We start from the raw sequence: 15,718 nt of genomic DNA, 5'->3' as shown, positions 1-15,718 counted from the left end.
TCACTCTGGTTGGGTGCGCATAGTAAAAAGTGCTCTTGGCAGCTAGAGAGTGCCGCGTTGACCACTGCGCATGAAGAAATAACCACCTGCAACGTTTGGTTTGGGTTTTAGGTGCATTTTTAATTTTATTGCTTAAATCGCATTTCCTCGACGAGCTGAGCACGTTTTCTGAAATGTGACCCTCCCGTCACTCTGGTCGGGTGCGCATAGTAAAAAGTGCTCTTGGCAGCTAGAGAGTGCCGCGTTGACTGCTGCAACATGAAGAAATAAACACCCCCAACGTTTGGTTTAGGTTTTAGGTGCATTTTTAATTTTATTGCTTAAATCGCATTTTCTCGACGAGCTGAGCACGTTTTCTAAAATGTGCTCCTCCCGTCACACTGGTTGGGTGCGCATTGTAAAAAGTGCTCTTGGCAGCTAGAGAGTGCCGCGTTGACCACTGCGCATGAAGAAATAACCACCTGCAACGTTTGGTTTAGGTTTTGGGTGCATTTTTAATTTTATTGCTTAAATCGCATTTTCTGGACGAGCTGAGCACGTTTTCTGAAATGTGCTCCTCCCGTCACTCTGGTTGGGTGCGCATAGTAAAAAGTGCTCTTGGCAGCTAGAGAGTGCTGCGTTGACCACTGCGCATGAAGAAATAACCACCTGCAACGTTTGGTTTAGGTTTTAGGTGCAGTTTTAATTTTATTGCTTAAATCGCATTTTCTCGACGAGCTGAGCACGTTTTCTGAAATGTGCTCCTCCCGTCACTCTGGTTGGGTGCGCATAGTAAAAAGTGCTCTTGGCAGCTAGAGAGTGCCGCGTTGACCACTGCGCATGAAGAAATAACCACCTGCAACGTTTGGTTTAGGTTTTGGGTGCATTTTTAATTTTATTGCTTAAATCGCATTTTCTCGACGAGCTGAGCACGTTTTCTGAAATGTGCTCCTCCCGTCACTCTGGTTGGGTGCGCATAGTAAAAAGTGCTCTTGGCAGCTAGAGAGTGCCGCGTTGACCACTGCGCATGAAGAAATGACCATCTGAAACGTTTGGTTTAGGTTTTATGTGCATTTTTAATTTTATTGCTTAAATCGCATTTTCTCGACGAGCCGAGCACGTTTTCTGAAATGTGCTCCTCCCGTCACTCTGGTTGGGTGCGCATAGTAAAAAGTGCTCTTGGCAGCTAGAGAGTGCCGCGTGGACGGCTGCACATGAAGAAATAACCACCTGCAACGTTTGGTTTAGGTTTTAGGTGCATTTTTAATTTTATTGCTTAAATCGCATTTTCTCGACGAGCTGAGCACGTTTTCTGAAATGTGCTCCTCCCGTTACTCTGGTTGGGTGCGCATAGTAAAAAGTGCTCTTGGCAGCTAGAGAGTGCCGCGTTGACCACTGCGCATGAAGAAATGACCATCTGCAACGTTTGGTTTAGGTTTTGGGTGCATTTTTAATTTTATTGCTTAAATCGCATTTTGTCGACGAGCTGAGCACGTTTTCTGGAATGTGCTCCTCCCGTCACTCTGGTTGGGTGTGCATAGTAAAAAGTGCTCTTGGCAGCTAGAGAGTGCCGCGTTGACCACTGCGCATGACGAAATAACCACCTGCAACGTTTGGTTTAGGTTTTAGGTGCATTTTTAATTTTATTGCTTAAATCGCATTTTCTCGACGAGCTGAGCACGTTTTCTGAAATGTGCTCCTCCCGTCACTCTGGTTGGGTGCGCATAGTTAAAAGTGCTCTTGGCAGCTAAAGAGTGCCGCGTTGACCACTGCGCATGAAGAAATGACCATCTGCAACGTTTGGTTTAGGTTTTAGGTGCATTTTTAATTTTATTGCTTAAATCGCATTTTCTCGACGAGCTGAGCACGTTTTCTGAAATGTGCTCCTCCCGTCACTCTGGTTGGGTGCGCATAGTAAAAAGTGTTCTTGGCTGCTAGAGAGTGCCGCGTTGACCATTGCGCATGAAGAAATAACCACCTGCAACGTTTGGTTTAGGTTTTAGGTGCATTTTTAATTTTATTGCTTAAATCGCATTTTCTCGACGAGCTGAGCACGTTTTCTGAAACGTGCTCCTCCCGTCACTCTGGTTGGGTGCGCATAGTAAAAAGTGCTCTTGGCAGCTAGAGAGTGCAGCGTTGACTGCTTCGCATGAAGAAATAACCACCTGCAACGTTTGGTTTAGGTTTTAGGTGCATTTTTAATTTTATTGCTTAAATCGCATTTTCTCGACGAGCTGAGCACGTTTTCTGAAATGTGCTTCTCCCGTCACTCTGGTTGGGTGCGCATAGTAAAAAGTGCTCTTGGCAGCTAGAGAGTGCCGCGTTGACCACTGCGCATGAAGAAATAACCACCCGCAACGTTTGGTTTAGGTTTTAGGTGCATTTTTTAATTTTATTGCTTAAATCGCATTTTCTCGACGAGCTGAGCACGTTTTCTGAAATGTGCTCCTCCCGTCACTCTGGTTGGGTGCGCATAGTAAAAAGTGCTCTTGGCAGCTAGAGAGTGCCGCTTTGGCCACTGCGCATGAAGAAATAACCACCTGCAACGTTTGGTTTAGGTTTTAGGTGCATTTTTAATTTTATTGCTTAAATCGCATTTTCTCGACGAGCTGAGCACGTTTTCTGAAATGTGCTCCTCCCGTCACTCTGGTTGGGTGCGCATAGTAAAAAGTGCTCTTGGCAGCTAGAGAGTGCCGCGTTGACCACTGCGCATGAAGAAATAACCACCTGCAACGTTTGTTTTAGGTTTTAGGTGCATTTTTAATGTTATTGCTTAAATCGCATTTTCTCGACGAGCTGAGCACGTTTTCTGAAATGTGCTCCTCCCGTCACTCTGGTTGGGTGCGCATAGTAAAAAGTGCTCTTGGCAGCTAGAGAGTGCCGCGTTGACCACCGCGCATGAAGAAATAACCACCTGCAACGTTTGGTTTAGGTTTTGGGTGCATTTTTAATTTTATTGCTTAAATCGCATTTTCTGGACGAGCTGAGCACGTTTTCTGAAATGTGCTCCTCCCGTCACTCTGGTTGGGTGCGCATAGTAAAAAGTGCTCTTGGCAGCTAGAGAGTGCCGCGTTGACCACTGCGCATGAAGAAATGACCATCTGCAACGTTTGGTTTAGGTTTTAGGTGCATTTTTAATTTTATTGCTTAAATCGCATTTTCTCGACGAGCTGAGCACGTTTTCTGAAATGTGCTCCTCCCGTCACTCTGGTTGGGTGCGCATAGTAAAAAGTGTTCTTGGCTGCTAGAGAGTGCCGCGTTGACCATTGCGCATGAAGAAATAACCACCTGCAACGTTTGGTTTAGGTTTTAGGTGCATTTTTATTTTATTGCTTAAATCGCATTTTCTTGACGAGCTGAGCACGTTTTCTGAAATGTGCTCCTCCCGTCACTCTGGTTGGGTGCGCATAGTAAAAAGTGCTCTTGGCAGCTAGAGAGTGCCGCGTTGACCACTGCGCATGAAGAAATAACCACCTGCAACGTTTGGTTTAGGTTTTGGGTGAATTTTTAATTTTATTGCTTAAATCGCAATTTCTGGACGAGCTGAGCACGTTTTCTGAAATGTGCTCCTCCCGTCACTCTGGTTGGGTGCGCATAGTAAAAAGTGCTCTTGGCAGCTAGAGAGTGCCGCGTTGACCACTGCGCATGAAGAAATGACCATCTGCAACGTTTGGTTTAGGTTTTAGGTGCATTTTTAATTTCATTGCTTAAATCGCATTTTCTCAACGAGCTGAGCATGTTTTCTGAAATGTGCTCCTCCCGTCACTCTGGTTGGGTGCGCATAGTAAAAAGTGCTCTTGGCAGCTAGAGAGTGCCGCGTTGACCACTGCGCATGAAGAAATGACCATCTGCAACGTTTGGTTTAGGTTTTAGGTGCATTTTTAATTTTATTGCTTTAATCGCATTTACTCGACGAGCTGAGCACGTTTTCTGAAATGTGCTCCTCCCGTCACTCTGGTTGGGTGCGCATAGTAAAAAGTGCTCTTGGCAGCTAGAGAGTGCCGCGTTGACTGCTGCACATGAAGAAATAACCACCCCCAACGTTTGGTTTAGGGTTTAGGTGCATTTTTAATTTTATTGCTTAAATCGCATTTTCTCGACGAGCTGAGCACGTTTTCTGAAATGTGCTCCTCCCGTCACTCTGGTTGGGTGCGCATAGTAAAAAGTGCTCTTGGCAGCTAGAGAGTGCCGCGTTGACCTCTGCGCATGAAGAAATAACCACCTGCAACGTTTGGTTTAGGTTTTGGGTGCATTTTTAATTTTATTGCTTAAATCGCATTTTCTCGACGAGCTGAGCATGTTTTCTGAAATGTGCTCCTCCCGTCACTCTGGTTGGGTGCGCATAGTAAAAAGTGCTCTTGGCAGCTAGAGAGTGCCGCGTTGACCACTGCGCATGAAGAAATGACCATCTGCAACGTTTGGTTTAGGTTTTAGGTGCATTTTTAATTTTATTGCTTAAATCGCATTTTCTCGACGAGCTGAGCATGTTTTCTGAAATGTGCTCCTCCCGTCACTCTGGTTGGGTGCGCATAGTAAAAAGTGCTCTTGGCAGCTAGAGAGTGCCGCGTTGACCACTGCGCATGAAGAAATGACCATCTGCAACGTTTGGTTTAGGTTTTAGGTGCATTTTTAATTTTATTGCTTTAATCGCATTTTCTCGACGAGCTGAGCACGTTTTCTGAAATGTGCTCCTCCCGTCACTCTGGTTGGGTGTGCATAGTAAAAAGTGCTCTTGGCAGCTAGAGAGTGCCGCGTTGACCACTGCGCATGAAGAAATAACCACCCGCAACGTTTGGTTTAGGTTTTAGGTGCATTTTTAATTTTATTGCTTAAATCGCATTTTCTCGACGAGCTGAGCACGTTTTCTGAAATGTGCTCCTCCCGTCACTCTGGTCGGGTGCGCATAGTAAAAAGTGCTCTTGGCAGCTAGAGAGTGCCGCGTTGACTGCTGCACATGAAGAAATAACCACCCCCAACGTTTGGTTTAGGGTTTAGGTGCATTTTTAATTTTATTGCTTAAATTGCATTTTCTCGACGAGCTGAGCACGTTTTCTGAAATGTGCTCCTCCCGTCACTCTGGTTGGGTGCGCATAGTAAAAAGTGCTCTTGGCAGCTAGAGAGTGCCGCGTTGACCACTGCGCATGAAGAAATAACCATCTGCAGCGTTTGGTTTAGGTTTTAGGTGCATTTTTAATTTTATTGCTTATATCGCATTTTCTCGACGAGCTGAGCACGTTTTCTGAAATATGCTCCTCCCGTCACTCTGGTTGGGTGCGCATAGTAAAAAGTGCTCTTGGCAGCTAGAGAGTGCCGCGTTGACCACTGCGCATGAAGAAATAACCACCTGCAACGTTTGGTTTAGGTTTTAGGTGCATTTTTAATTTTATTGCTTAAATCGCATTATCTCGACGAGCTGAGCACGTTTTCTGAAATGTGCTCCTCCCGTCACTCTGGTTGGGTGCGCATAGTAAAAAGTGCTCTTGGCAGCTAGAGAGTGCCGCGTTGACCACTGCGCATGAAGAAATAACCACCTGCAACGTTTGGTTTAGGTTTTAGGTGCATTTTTAAGTTTATTGCTTAAATCGCATTTTCTCGACGAGCTGAGCACGTTTTCTAAAATGTGCTCCTCCCGTCACTCTTGTTGGGTGCGCATAGTAAAAAGTGCTCTTGGCAGCTAGATAGTGCCGCGTTGACCGCTGCGCATGAAGAAATAACCACCTGCAACGTTTGGTTTAGGTTTTAGGTGCATTTTTAATTGTATTGCTTAAATCGCATTTTCTCGACGAGCTGAGCACGTTTTCTGAAATGTGCTCCTCCCGTCACTCTGGTTGGGTGCACATAGTAAAAAGTGCTCTTGGCAGCTAGAGAGTGCCGCGTTGACCACTGCGCATGAAGAAATAACCACCTGCAACATTTGGTTTAGGTTATAGGTGCATTTTTAATTTTATTGCTTAAATCGCATTTTCTCGACGAGCTGAGCACGTTTTCTGAAATGTGCTCCTCCCGTCACTCTGGTTGGGTGCGCATTGTAAAAAGTGCTCTTGGCAGCTAGAGAGTGCCGCGTTGACCACTGCGCATGAAGAAATAACCACCTGCAACGTTTTGTTTAGGTTTTGGGTGCATTTTTAATTTTATTGCTTAAATCGCATTTTCTCGACGAGCTGAGCACGTTTTCTGAAATGTGCTCCTCCCGTCACTCTGGTTGGGTGCGCATAGTAAAAAGTGCTCTTGGCAGCTAGAGAGTGCCGCGTTGACCGCTGCGCATGAAGAAATAACCACCTGCAACGTTTGGTTTAGGTTTTGGGTGCATTTTTAATTTTATTGCTTAAATCGCATTTTCTGGACGAGCTGCGCACGTTTTCTGAAATGTGCTCCTCCCGTCACTCTGGTTGGGTGCGCATAGTAAAAAGTGCTCTTGGCAGCTAGAGAGTGCCGCGTTGACCACTGCGCATGAAGAAATAACCACCTGCAACGTTTGGTTTAGGTTTTAGGTGCATTTTTAATTTTATTGCTTAAATTGCATTTTCTCGACGAGCTGAGCACGTTTTCTGAAATGTGCTCCTCCCGTCACTCTGGTTGGGTGCGCATAGTAAAAAGTGCTCTTGGCAGCTAGAGAGTGCCGCGTTGACCACTGCGCATGAAGAAATGACCATCTGCAACGTTTGGTTTAGGTTTTAGGTGCATTTTTAATTTTATTGCTTAAATCGCATTTTCTCGACGAGCTGAGCACGTTTTCTGAAATGTGCTCCTCCCGTCACTCTGGTTGGGTGCGCATAGTAAAAAGTGCTCTTGGCAGCTAGAGAGTGCCGCGTTGACCACTGCGCATGAAGAAATAACCACCTGCAACGTTTGGTTTAGGTTTTGGGTGCATTTTTAATTTTATTGCTTAAATCGCATTTTCTCGACGAGCTGAGCACGTTTTCTGAAATGTGCTCCTCCCGTCACTCTGGTTGGGTGCGCATAGTAAAAAGTGCTCTTGGCAGCTAGAGAGTGCCGCGTTGACCACTGCGCATAAAGAAATGACCATCTGCAACGTTTGGTTTAGGTTTTGGGTGCATTTTTAATTTTATTGCTTAAATCGCATTTTCTCGACGAGCTGAGCACGTTTTCTGAAATGTGCTCCTCCCGTCACTCTGGTTGGGTGCGCATAGTAAAAAGTGCTCTTGGCAGCTAGAGAGTGCCGCGTTGACCACTGCGCATGAAGAAATAACCACCTGCAACGTTTGGTTAAGGTTTTAGGTGCATTTTTAATTTTATTGCTTAAATCGCATTATCTCGACGAGCTGAGCACGTTTTCTGAAATGTGCTCCTCCCGTCACTCTGGTTGGGTGCGCATAGTAAAAAGTGCTCTTGGCAGCTAGAGAGTGCCGCGTTGACCACTGCGCATGAAGAAATAACCACCTGCAACGTTTGGTTTAGGTTTTAGGTGCATTTTTAATTTTATTGCTTAAATCGCATTTTCTCGACGAGCTGAGCACGTTTTCTAAAATGTGCTCCTCCCGTCACTCTTGTTGGGTGCGCATAGTAAAAAGTGCTCTTGGCAGCTAGATAGTGCCGCGTTGACCGCTGCGCATGAAGAAATAACCACCTGCAACGTTTGGTTTAGGTTTTAGGTGCATTTTTAATTGTATTGCTTAAATCGCATTTTCTCGACGAGCTGAGCACGTTTTCTGAAATGTGCTCCTCCCGTCACTCTGGTTGGGTGCACATAGTAAAAAGTGCTCTTGGCAGCTAGAGAGTGCCGCGTTGACCACTGCGCATGAAGAAATGACCATCTGCAACGTTTGGTTTAGGTTTTAGGTGCACTTTTAATTTTATTGCTTAAATCGCATTTTCTCGACGAGCTGAGCACGTTTTCTGAAATGTGCTCCTCCCGTCATTCTGGTTGGGTGCACATAGTAAAAAGTGCTCTTGGCAGCTAGAGAGTGCCGCGTTGACCATTGCGCATAAAGAAATAACCACCTGCAACGTTTGGTTTAGGTTTTAGGTGCATTTTTAATTTTATTGCTTAAATCGCATTTTCTCGACGAGCTGAGCACGTTTTCTGAAATGTGCTCCTCCCGTCACTCTTGTTGGGTGCGCATAGTAAAAAGTGCTCTTGGCAGCTAGAGAGTGCCGCGTTGACCATTGCGCATAAAGAAATAACCACCTGCAACGTTTGGTTTAGGTTTTAGGTGCATTTTTAATTTTATTGCTTAAATCGCATTTTCTCGACGAGCTGAGCACGTTTTCTGAAATGTGCTCTTCCCGTCACTCTGGTTGGGTGCGCATAGTAAAAAGTGCTCTTGGCAGCTAGATAGTGCCGCGTTGACCGCTGCGCATGAAGAAATAACCACCTGCAACGTTTGGTTTAGGTTTTGGGTGCATTTTTAATTTTATTGCTTAAATCGCATTTTCTCGACGAGCTGAGCACGTTTTCTGAAATGTGCTCCTCCCGTCACTCTGGTTGGGTGCGCATAGTAAAAAGTGCTCTTGGCAGCTAGAGAGTGCCGCGTTGACCACTGCGCATGAAGAAATAACCACCTGCAACGTTTGGTTTAGGTTTTGGGTGCATTTTTAATTTTATTGCTTAAATCGCATTTTCTCGTCGAGCTGAGCACGTTTTCTGAAATGTGCTCCTCCCGTCACTCTGGTTGGGTGCGCATAGTAAAAAGTGCTCTTGGCAGCTAGAGAGTGCCGCGTTGACCACTGCGCATGAAGAAATGACCATCTGCAACGTTTGGTTTAGGTTTTGGGTGCATTTTTAATTTTATTGCGTAAATCGCATTTTCTCGACGAGCTGAGCACGTTTTCTGAAACGTGCTCCTCCGGTCACTCTGGTTGGGTGCGCATAGTAAAAAGTGCTCTTGGCAGCTAGAGAGTGCCGCGTTGACTGCTGCGCATGAAGAAATAACAACCTGCAACGTTTGGTTTAGGTTTTAGGTGCATTTTTAATTTTATTGCTTAAATTGCATTTTCTCGACGAGCTGAGCACGTTTTCTGAAATGTGCTTCTCCCGTCACTCTGGTTGGTTGCGCATGGTAAAAAGTGCTCTTGGCAGCTACAGACTGCCGCGTTGACCACTGTGCATGAAGAAATAACCGCCTGCAACGTTTGGTTTAGGTTTTTTGTGCATTTTTAATTTTATTGCTTAAATCGCATTTTCTCGTCGAGCTGAGCACGTTTTCTGAAATGTGCTCCTCCCGTCACTCTGGTTGGGTGCGCATAGTAAAAAGTGCTCTTGGCAGCTAGAGAGTGCCGCGTTGACCACTGCGCATGAAGAAATAACCACCTGCAACGTTTGGTTTAGGTTTTAGGTGCATTTTTAATTTTATTGCTTAAATCGCATTTTCAGGACGAGCTGAGCACGTTTTCTGAAATGTGCTCCTCCCGTCACTCTGGTTGTGTGTGCATAGTAAAAAGTGCTCTTGGCAGCTAGAGAGTGCCGCGTTGACCACTGCACATGAAGAAATAACCACCTGCAAGTTTGGTTTAGGTTTTAGGTGCATTTTTAATTGTATTGCTTAAATCGCATTTTCTCGACGAGCTGAGCACGTTTTCTAAAATGTGCTCCTCCCGTCACTCTTGTTGGGTGCGCATAGTAAAAAGTGCTCTTGGCAGCTAGATAGTGCCGCGTTGACCGCTGCGCATGAAGAAATAACCACCTGCAACGTTTGGTTTAGGTTTTAGGTGCATTTTTAATTTTATTGCTTAAATCGCATTTTCTCGACGAGCTGAGCATGTTTTCTGAAATGTGCTCCTCCCGTCACTCTGGGTGGGTGCGCATAGTAAAAATTGCTCTTGGCAGCTACAGAGTGCCGCGTTGACCACTGCGCATGAAGAAATGACCATCTGCAACGTTTGGTTTAGGTTTTAGGTGCATTTTTAATTTTATTGCTTTAATCGCATTTTCTCGACGAGCTGAGCACGTTTTCCGAAATGTGCTCCTCCCGTGACACTGGTTGGTTGCACATAGTAAAAAGTGCTCTTGGCCGCTAGAGAGTGCCGCGTTGACCACTGCGCATGAAGAAATAACCACCTGCAACGTTTGGTTTAGGTTTTGGGTGCATTTTTAATTTCATTGCTTAATTCGCATTTTCTCGACGAGCTGAGCACGTTTTCTGAAATGTGCTCTTCCCGTCACTCTGGTTGGGTGCGCATAGTAAAAAGTGCTCTTGGCAGCTAGAGAGTGCCGCGTTTACCACTGCGCATGAAGAAATAACCACCTGCAACGTTTGGTTTAGGTTTTAGGTGCATTTTTAATTTTATTGCTTAAATCGCATTTTCTCGACGAGCTGAGCACGTTTTCTGAAATGTGCTCCTCCCGTCACTCTGGTTGGGTGCGCATAGTCAAAAGTGCTCTTGGCAGCTAGATAGTGCCGCGTTGACCGCTGCGCATGAAGAAATAACCACCTGCAACGTTTGGTTTAGGTTTTAGGTGCATTTTTAATTTTATTGCTTAAATCGCATTTTCTCGACGAGCTGAGCACGTTTTCTGAAATGTGCTCCTCCCGTCACTCTGGTTGGGTGCGCATAGTAAAAAGTGCTCTTGGCAGCTAGAGAGTGCCGCGTTGACCACTGCGCATGAAGAAATAACCACCTGCAACGTTTGTTTTAGGTTTTAGGTGCATTTTTAATTTTATTGCTTAAATCGCATTTTCTCGACGAGCTGAGCACGTTCTCTGAAATGTGCTCCTCCCGTCACTCTGGTTGGGTGCGCATAGTAAAAAGTGCTCTTGGCAGCTAGAGAGTGCCGCGTTGACTGCTGCGCATGAAGAAATAACCACCTGCAACGTTTGGTTTAGGTTTTAGGTGCATTTTTAATTTTATTGCTTAAATCGCATTTTCTCGACGAGCTGAGCACGTTTTCTGAAATGTGCTCCTCCCGTCACTCTGGTTGGGTGCGCATAGTAAAAAGTGCTCTTGGCAGCTAGAGAGTGCCGCGTTAACCACTGCGCATGAAGAAATGACCATCTGCAACGTTTGGTTTAGGTTTTAGGTGCATTTTTAATTTTATTGCTTAAATCGCATTTTCTCGACGAGCTGAGCACGTTTTCTGAAATGTGCTCCTCCCGTCACTCTGGTTGGGTGCGCATATTAAAAAGTGCTCTTGGCAGCTAGAGAGTGCCGCGTTGACCACTGCGCATGAAGAAATGACCATCTGCAACGTTTGGTTTAGGTTTTAGGTGCATTTTTAATTTTATTGCTTAAATCGCATTTTCTCGACGAGCTGAGCACGTTTTCTGAAATGTGCTCCTCCCGTCACTCTGGTTGGGTGCACATAGTAAAAAGTGCTCTTGGCAGCTAGAGAGTGCCGCGTTGACCATTGCGCATAAAGAAATAACCACCTGCAACGTTTGGTTCAGGTTTTAGGTGCATTTTTAATTTTATTGCTTAAATCGCATTTTCTCGACGAGCTGAGCACGTTTTCTGAAATGTGCTCCTCCCGTCACTCTGGTTGGGTGCGCATAGTAAAAAGTGCTCTTGGCAGCTAGAGAGTGCCGCGTTAACCACTGCGCATGAAGAAATGACCATCTGCAACGTTTGGTTTAGGTTTTAGGTGCATTTTTAATTTTATTGCTTAAATCGCATTTTCTCGACGAGCTGAGCACGTTTTCTGAAATGTGCTCCTCCCGTCACTCTGATTGGGTGCGCATATTAAAAAGTGCTCTTTGCAGCTAGAGAGTGCCGCGTTGACCACTGCGCATGAAGAAATGACCATCTGCAACGTTTGGTTTAGGTTTTAGGTGCATTTTTAATTTTATTGCTTAAATCGCATTTTCTCGACGAGCTGAGCACGTTTTCTGAAATGTGCTCCTCCCGTCACTCTGGTTGGGTGCACATAGTAAAAAGTGCTCTTGGCAGCTAGAGAGTGCCGCGTTGACCATTGCGCATAAAGAAATAACCACCTGCAACGTTTGGTTTAGGTTTTAGGTGCATTTTTAATTTTATTGCTTAAATCGCATTTTCTCGACGAGCTGAGCACGTTTTCTGAAATGTGCTCCTCCCGTCACTCTTGTTGGGTGCGCATGGTAAAAAGTGCTCTTGGCAGCTAGAGAGTGCCGCGTTGACCACTGCGCATGAAGACATAACCACCTGCAACGTTTGGTTTAGGTTTTAGGTGCATTTTTAATTTTATTGCTTAAATCGCATTTTCTCGACGAGCTGAGCACGTTTTCTGAAATGTGCTCCTCCCGTCACTCTGGTTGGGTGCGCATAGTAAAAAGTGCTCTTGGCAGCTAGAGAGTGCCGCGTTGACCACTGCACATGAAGAAATAACCACCTGCAACGTTTGGTTTAGGTTTTAGGTGCATTTTTAATTTTATTGCTTAAATTGCATTTTCTCGACGAGCTGAGCACGTTTTCTGAAATGTGCTCCTCCCGTCACTCTGGTTGGTTGCGCATAATAAAAAGTGCTCTTGGCAGCTAGAGAGTGCCGCGTTGACCACTGCGCATGAAGAAATAACCACCTGCAACGTTTGGTTTAGGTTTTGGGTGCATTTTTAATTTTATTGCTTAAATCGCATTTTCTGGACGAGCTGAGCACGTTTTCTGAAATGTGCTCCTCCCGTCACTCTGGTTGGGTGCGCATAGTAAAAAGTGCTCTTGGCAGCTAGACAGTGCCGCGTTAACCACTGCGCCTGAAGAAATGACCATCTGCAACGTTTGGTTTAGGTTTTAGGTGCATTTTTAATTTTATTGCTTAAATCGCATTTTCTCGACGAGCTGAGCACGTTTTCTGAAATGTGCTCCTCCCGTCACTCTTGTTGGGTGCGCGTGGTAAAAAGTGCTCTTGGCAGCTAGAGAGTGCCGTGTTGACCACTGCGCATGAAGACATAACCACCTGGAACGTTTGGTTTAGGTTTTAGGTGCATTTTTAATTTTATTGCTTAAATCGCATTTTCTCGACGAGCTGAGCACGTTTTCTGAAATGTGCTCCTCCCGTCACTCTGGTTGGGTGCGCATAGTAAAAAGTGCTCTTGGCAGCTAGAGAGTGCCGCGTTGACCACTGCACATGAAGAAATAACCACCTGCAAGTTTAGTTTAGGTTTTAGGTGCATTTTTAATTTTATTGCTTAAAGCGCATTTTCTCGACGAGCTGAGCACGTTTTCTGAAATGTGCTCCTCCCGTCACTCTGGTTGGGTGCGCATAGTGAAACGTGCTCTTGGCAGCTAGAGAGTGCTGCGTTGACCACTGCGCATGAAGAATTAACCACCTGCAATGTTTGGTTTAGGTTTTGGGTGCATTTTTAATTTTATTGCTTAAATCGCATTTTCTGGACGAGCTGAGCACGTTTTCTGAAATGTGCTCCTCCCGTCACTCTGGTTGGGTGCGCATAGTAAAAAGTGTTCTTGGCAGCTAGAGAGTGCCGCGTTGACCACTGCGCATTTAGAAATGACCATCTGCAACGTTTGGTTTAGGTTTTGGGTGCATTTTTAATTTTATTGCTTAAATCGCATTTTCTCGACGAGCTGAGCACGTTTTCTGAAATGTGCTCCTCCCGTCACTCTGGTTGGGTGCGCATAGTAAAAAGTGCTCTTGGCAGCTAGAGAGTGCCGCGTTGACCACTGCGCATGAAGAAATAACCACCTGCAACGTTTGGTTTAGGTTTTGGGTGCATTTTTTATTTTATTGCCTAAATCGCATTTTCTCGTCGAGCTGAGCACGTTTTCTGAAATGTGCTCCTCCCGTCACTCTGGTTGGGTGCGCATAGTAAAAAGTGCTCTTGGCAGCTAGAGAGTGCCGCGTTGACCACTGCGCATGAAGAAATAACCACCTGCAACGTTTGGTTTAGGTTTTAGGTGCATTTTTAATTTTATTGCTTAAATCGCATTTTCTCGACGAGCCGAGCACGTTTTCTGAAATGTGCTCCTCCCGTCACTCTGGTTGGGTGCGCATAGTAAAAAGTGCTCTTGGCAGCTAGAGAGTGCCGCGTTGACGGCTGCACATGAAGAAATAACCACCTGCAACGTTTGGTTTAGGTTTTAGGTGCATTTTTAATTTTATTGCTTAAATTGCATTTTCTCGACGAGCTGAGCATGTTTTCTAAAATGTGCTCCTCCCGTCACTCTGGGTGGGTGCGCATAGTAAAAATTGCTCTTGGCAGCTACAGAGTGCCGCGTTGACCACTGCGTATGAAGAAACGACCATCTGCAACGTTTGGTTTAGGTTTTAGGTGCATTTTTAATTTTATTGCTTTAATCGCATTTTCTCGACGAGCTGAGCACGTTTTCCGAAATGTGCTCCTCCCGTGACACTGGTTGGGTGCACATAGTAAAAAGTGCTCTTGGCAGCTAGAGAGTGCCGCGTTGACCACTGCGCATGAAGAAATAACCACCTGCAACGTTTGGTTTAGGTTTTGGGTGCATTTTTAATTTTATTGCTTAATTCGCATTTTCTCGACAAGCTGAGCACGTTTTCTGAAATGTGCTCCTCCCGTCACTCTGGTCGGGTGCGCATAGTAAAAAGTGCTCTTGGCAGCTAGAGAGTGCCGCGTTGACTGCTGCACATGAAGAAATAACCACCCCCAACGTTTGGTTTAGGTTTTAGGTGCATTTTTAATTTCATTGCTTAATTTGCATTTTCTCGACGAGCTGAGCACGTTTTCTGAAATGTGCTCCTCCCGTCACTCTGGTTGGGTGCGCATAGTAAAAAAAGCTCTTGGCAGCTAGAGAGTGCCGCGTTGACCACTGCGCATGAAGAAATAACCACCCGCAACGTTTGGTTTAGGTTTTAGGTGCATTTTTAATTTTATTGCTTAAATCGCATTTTCTCGACGAGCTGAGCACGTTTTCTGAGATGTGCTCCTCCCGTCACTCTGGTTGGGTGCGCATAGTAAAAAGTGCTCTTGGCAGCTAGAGAGTGCCGCGTTGACCACTGCGCATGAAGAAATGACCATCTGCAACGTTTGGTTTAGGTATTAGGTGCATTTTTAATTTTATTGCTTAAATCGCATTTTCTCGACGAGCTGAGCATGTTTTCTAAAATGTGCTCCTGCCGTCACTCTGGTTGGGTGCGCATAGTAAAAAGTGCTCTTGGCAGCTAGAGAGTGCCGCGTTGACCACTGCGCATGAAGAAATGACCATCTGCAACGTTTGGTTTAGGTTTTAGGTGCATTTTTATTTTTATTGCTTTAATCGCATTTTCTCGACGAGCTGAGCACGTTTTCTGAAATGTGCTCCTCCCGTCACTCTGGTTGGGTGCGCATAGTAAAAAGTGCTCCTGGCAGCTAGAGAGTGCCGCGTTGACCACTGCGCATGAAGAAATAACCAACTGCAACGTTTGGTTTAGGTTTTAGGTGCATTTTTAATTTTATTGCTTAAATCGCATTTTCTCGACGAGTTGAGCACGTTTTCTGAAATGTGCTCCTCCCGTCACTCTGGTCGGGTGCGCATAGTAAAAAGTGCTCTTGGCAGCTAGAGAGTGCCGCGTTGACTGCTGCACATGAAGAAATAACCACCCCCAACGTTTGGTTTAGGTTTTAGGTGCATTTTTAATTGTATTGCTTAAATCGCATTTTCTCGACGAGCTGAGCACGTTTTCTGAAATGTGCTCCTCCCGTCACTCTGGTTGGGTGCGCATAGTAAAAAGTGCTCTTGGCAGCTAGAGAGTGCCGCGTTGACCACTGCGCATGAAGAAATAACCACCTGCAACGTTTGGTTTAGGTTTTGGGTGCATTTTTAATTTTATTGCTTAAATCGCATTTTCTCGACGAGCTGAGCACGTTTTCTGAAATGTGCTCCTCCCGTCACTCTGGTT

This window comes from Syngnathus scovelli, chromosome 9 (assembly GCF_024217435.2).
Source record: "Syngnathus scovelli strain Florida chromosome 9, RoL_Ssco_1.2, whole genome shotgun sequence".
Classification (NCBI taxonomy): domain Eukaryota; kingdom Metazoa; phylum Chordata; class Actinopteri; order Syngnathiformes; family Syngnathidae; genus Syngnathus; species Syngnathus scovelli.
Note: the sequence above shows the minus strand (reverse complement) of the source record.